Source organism: Crocodylus porosus, unplaced genomic scaffold (genome assembly GCF_001723895.1).
Source record: "Crocodylus porosus isolate Cpor-Errol unplaced genomic scaffold, CroPor_comp1, whole genome shotgun sequence".
In the NCBI taxonomy this organism is placed as follows: domain Eukaryota; kingdom Metazoa; phylum Chordata; order Crocodylia; family Crocodylidae; genus Crocodylus; species Crocodylus porosus.
Window position 1 is genome coordinate 67,244,996 of NW_017728906.1, and position 5,862 is coordinate 67,250,857.

Consider the following 5,862-nt stretch of genomic DNA (forward strand, 5'->3'; position numbering starts at 1 on the left):
CTGTAAAACAGGCAATCTTGTTTGACCAGTGAATTGCCTCGCTTTTTAAATAGTCTTTATGCAAAGGAACAATATTGCACTGAGGTTCAAGATTACTGACCTCATATTTCCCAAGGGTATGTTAGCGTTTGTTGAAGTAACTGAAGTGCAGAATGCATTTTTTTTTATTTCTTTAACAGGTTTGTCCCTGGAGCGACCTCAGTGAAATTGTATGAGGTGAATTTGGCCTAAAGACACTAACCTCTGCTTCACTCCTCTCCCATGAGGATTCTGGCTGTTGCCATTTTCCTGGTACAGTAATTGAGCCAGGAGAACATAAACAGGGCAGCCATCCTGTGGCTGGCTTTGGGCATAGATTCCAGCTTTTCCCTTGCTTGAGTTAACTTCCCTCATTCACTTGTTTTGCTAGGCAAGATCCCAAGTTCCTTTTAACTTTTTTTCCCCTAACATTCCTTGTATATGGTTCCAGTGTCTGGGAAGAACTCATCTGTCTTTTCTCTTGTTACGTCTGCCAGGTTTCTGCCTAGGGATTTCAGTATCCATAAAGAAAATATTCTATAGGAAGTATACATTTCCTATAGTATCTGAGTGTTACACAGCCTTTAATGTATTCTTATAACCTCCCTGTAAAAAATGGAATTGTTCTTATGCCCATTTTGTGGATGACTAATTGAGAGACAAAGAAACAAAAGGAGGATTATTCTGCACTACTCTGTACCTGTAGGGAGCGAACCAGGAAAGCCAAGGCTGCAACCAAACTTCACCTGGCTACATGTATCAAGGACAATAAAGTCCTTTTTTTAAGATGTGGGGCATTGGAAGAAAAGCAAGGGTAATATTAGACCCCTGCTAAACCAAATGTGACAACTGACATCTGACACCCAGGAAAAAGCCAACTGCTTAATAGGTACTTCACATCAGTTTTTCATCAACCCAAAGGGACTGCCCTGCCTAATGTGATGCAGGGCAGCCAGGCTGAGCATGAATTTATACTCTGCATCAGTGTAGACCTTGTAAAGGAACACCTTGAGAGGCTGGAAACCTTCGAGTTAGCTGCTTCTAACAGATTGCACCCCAGAGTACTTAAGAAGCTGGCAGGAATCATAGCCCTGCCACTGGCAAAGATATTAAAAAAAATTCCTGGTGCTCAGGTGAAGTATCTGAAGATTGGAAGAAGTCCAGTGTGGTGCCCATCTTCAAGAAAGTGAGGAAAGTAGATCTGGGGGACTGCAGGCCAATCAGTTTGATCTCAATCCCTGGAAAGATTATGGAAAAAATTATTAAAGAGACCATTCTTGATAAGCTGGCTGATGGCAACATCCTGAGGGACAGCCAGCACAGGTTTCATGCAGGTAGGTCTTGCCTGATCAATCTCATCTCCTATGACCATGTGACATATCACCTGGACAAGGAAGAAGAGATTGACATTGTATATCTGGACTTTAAAAAAGTCTTTGATCTGGTGTCCCATGATCTCCTCATGGAAAAATTGGCCAACTGTGGTCTTGGCTACATCACAGTCTGATGGCTGGGGAATTGACTCTGAGGCCAGACCCAGAGCATGGTTATTGATGGAACTGAATCATCATGGTGCTCCGTGACCACTGGTGGCCCCCAAGGCTCCATCTCTTGACCTGTTCTCTTTAACATCTTTTATTAATGATGTGGACAATGGTGTCAGAAGTGGACTAGCCAAGTTTTGCCAATGACACTAAACTTTGGGGTAAAGTGTTCACACCTGAGGATAGGCTGGTGATCCAGGCTGACTTGGATAGGCTTAAAAAGTGGGCTGATACAAACCTGATGACATTCAATACCAACAAATGCAAGGTACTCCACCTGGGGGGGAGGGAGGGAGGAGGGAATCCCTCAGCATGCTTATAGGCTCAGCAGTGTTTCACTTGCTAGCACCATGGCTGAAAGAGACTTGGGGGTCATGACTGACCACAAGAGGTCACCAATGAACATGAACCACCAATGCGATGTTGCAGCTGGTAAAGCAAACCAAACCAAACTGACTTGTATCCATAGATGCTTCTCAAGTAAATCTCAGGATGTCATCCTTCTGCTGTACTCAGCCTTGGTGAGGCCGCAGCTAGAGGTTCCAGAATTCAAGAAGGATGTGGAGAATCTTGAGAGTCCAGAGGAGAGCCACGTGCATGATCAGAAGACAAGAGAATAGGCCTTATGGAGAAAGTTTGAGCACCATGGGACTCTTCAGCCTGGAAAAGCGCAGGTTCAGGGGTGATATGGTGGCAGCCTATAAGTACATCATGAACCTGGCATTCCTGGGTCACTTGGCACATGTCCCTGCTGGAGATGCAGTGCTCTGTAGAGATGGTGGAGTTGGCTTCCAGCTTGATCAGTAGTTATTATGTCCAACTATAGCGGTTTGGAAATGTGAGTTTGTATCTCTGCCTGGCACCATACTATGTGATGTGTGTGGATATGTTAGTTTGTTCAGAGCTGGCATGGATATTTCTACAGTATTGCACTCTGTGTAGAATTCTGCCCCCTGTCTATTTCACTTTGTGCCCAAATAGTAACTTTCCAGTATGTAAACTGACATTGTCCAGTGACATTTTTGGTATGTGATTCAACATAGTTACCATACACATAGGCTATGAATGGGCTGGGTAGATTTGATCATGGGTTCTGGTTAGAATTCAGGGCCCACTTCCTTCCATCTCACTGAACCATACACCTTTGTCTTATTCTCCTGGCTCCACATCTTCCCCTCTTGGCTGTCCAAAGGGTCAGTTGGAAAGGCATTGAATGCTGCATAACCTGGTAGCTAGAGTACTGTGGTAGGAAGTCAGAGATCCAGTCTCAAATCTCCTCTGGGTGTGGGAGGGCCTAGAATTTGAGTCTTCCTGTGTGAATGTCTTAACCTCAGCTATTGGGACTAAAATACAGGAAAGCCACCATCCTCCACGTAGGATATTGTCAGGTACAAGCTTGTGACTTTTTTACCCACTTAACATATGTACATATGTAACTGCATGATGGTCTAGCTAGTGCATAGCCTATTGTGTGTACTCAGTAGCTGTGTAGATGCATACATGTCCTCATCGTATGGGGAATGCATTGTAAACTGTGCATAAGTGCCAAACAAAATGACACTTTTGCAGCAGGAATACTGCCCAGGATTTCATTCCTGTGTTACAAAGTTCAGAGGATTTCTATACTTTGAGAGACCTGGCTTCCTGAAGCTTGAGGTCTACAGTTAGTGAAGAAGGCCCAACCATTCTTTTTTGGAGAAGGGAAGGCTGAATTGGATGACTATGTTGACCATAAGGTCAGTGAGAGATCCCGTCCTAGTATCCTAGAAGAACAGGTAGTATGGGCTAGATACTTTTCCTCTCTTCAACTAGATGACATAGAGGAAGGGTGCTTAGTTGATTTGACTGTCCAGAGAGAGGTTTTCTTTTCTTAACTTGGTAATTGATGCATGCCCAAGGCTAGAGTGAGCTACATTTGCAATTAGGATCACATTCATCACTCACAGATACTTATACGTTTTTTATGACATGGCAGTATTCCTAAGGACTATTCAGAGAAGGGGAATGACATAGCGTGAGTTGTTATGGAACTTAAATTTGATAGTAATATGGAGTCATCAAGTTAAAGCTACAGCATACTTGAGTGACAATTTTTGGCAGAATTGAGGAAGATGTTTCTACCAGGAATTTTTTGTTATGAATAAGGTTAATGGAAAACTGAGCAAGTATAGTCAGTATTTACTTGGGAGCAGGAGAAAAGCTTTGTAACTGTCTATGTTCATCATCTCTGCTCCACAAACCTCCTCATGATAACTGTTCATTCTATTGGACTGGCTGTTTCTGGGAAAAGTGTGCGCATGCATGTGTGCATGTACCCACTTCTAGTTGGTATAAGAATATATCTTCCACAATCAATTTATAGTTCTATACAGGCAGTCCTCGACTTACAATGTTTGGAGTCATGTTTCGCACTTACAATGTTTATAAATTGACACCCTGTTTCAACCTTATGATGTCATTTTCGACTTTACAATGCTTGATCTGATGTGATGCCACACCAGTGAATAAGTTCGCTACATCACCCATCTCCCTGGAGAACATCTGTCCAAACTTCTGTGGACACTTTCTTTAAAAAAGCAGACAAGACTCCAGAAAAACCTGCAGCCAAGACTCCTGAGAAGACTCCAGCCAAGAACCCTTCAAAAAGTCCAGAGAAGTCACATCGAAGGAGTCCTTCCAAATCAATATCAAGGTATTTACAATGTAAATACATTAATGTAGCTATATTACTCATCTATAATTGATTGAGTACAAAATTTGGGGGTATTTTTGGTGAAAATAGGGTATTGGGCCTTGGTTCAGGAACCAATACCCCATTTATAACATTATTTCTTATGAGAAAATTGGTTCAGAGTTGCAATGTTTCAACTTAAGATGCAGTTTCAGGAACCAATTGTCGTAAGTCCAAGGACTGCCTGTATTTCTATATGGAATAACTGAAATGGGAAATATGGGACACACCAGGTTTCATGAAAAAAGTTCTTGGTCCTGGGGAAAAGAAGTCACTGAGAACATGGATTTTTGTAGGGAGGTGTATACAGCAGAACATACCCATAATGTTAGAAAGTTGACTGGTTTTAAATGGAGATGGAAGTACCCAGGCTATATAAACTTCCTATTTTATAGACTGACATTATTAGGTAGACTATATCCAAACTGAACTGAAGCTTCGTTAAATAATACTGTCTGGCCAGAAAACACTAATGATTGTCTTGTGAAAATGTGTTCGGTACATACAGACTTTTAGTTCATGAAGATCCAGCTGTCTCTCGTTTTGTTTCATGTGTCTGCACCACTGAGGGGAGAGCTCAGTGAAAACCATGCTCCAGGTTTCAAATTTTAAATAGCTGGCAGTGATTTATGAGGCTGGTGTTGCAAAACAGGTAAATAAGCAGTTGAATATTCTGCAGCTTAAATTCATAATTCCTGGTGGCATTATAAGGAGCACATTACTGACTTGTACCAACATTATAAGGGCAGGCAGGCATAATCGCGTTGGCTAAGGGTGTGAAAAGATCCTGAGCTGCTGGAGTAATACTGACAAAACACTGGGTGTGGATGTGGCTCTGTTGGCAAAAGAAAGGTTTTGATATAACTCTGGCTCCAGGAAACAAAAATCCTTGTGCCAGAAGAGCTGCACCTACACTGTGGATGCTGAAGTGTGGTTTTATGAGCGCATTCTGACAGAACTGGCCGTCTTGATGTTTGCATTTATTTGCCAATACAAAAGCATGGATAAGCAGTATTATCTCTGTTCTACAGACAGGAAGCAGAGGCACAGACAGTGAAATGCCCCAGGTATGAAAGCAAGTCAGGGTACAGCCAGAAAAATTTCCATTCAATTCCTAAGTTAACAACACCATTTATGAATAGTATGTGTAGTTTTTCTCTGTATATACCTCAGGTTGATCAGCAAAGTTTTTGGAGTATGTTACCAGATTTGCCCGCTACTTTGGGGTATGCTCATTTATAAGGCTAGGGTCTTGGTAATTCTATCAATGTGCTGCTTGTGTTACTTGTGTTTCTATATGGAGCTGTATCTCTCCCTTCTGCAAGCCCTCACCCCCAGTGGAGCTATCTTGCAGGACTCAGTTCAGTGGGGCTGGGTTCTTCCAGTCCCCAAATCAGTCAGACACACAAACACACACAGATTAACGTGATATGCCTGACCTGGCCGCGTTGATCAGCATGGACAGGCTGACACCCTCATATGCTAAGAATCAGTTCATCAGAGCAACAATAACTGCAGTCAGACACAAGCACACAGTTAAACAGAATACCTCTGAATCTGGCTGGGTGT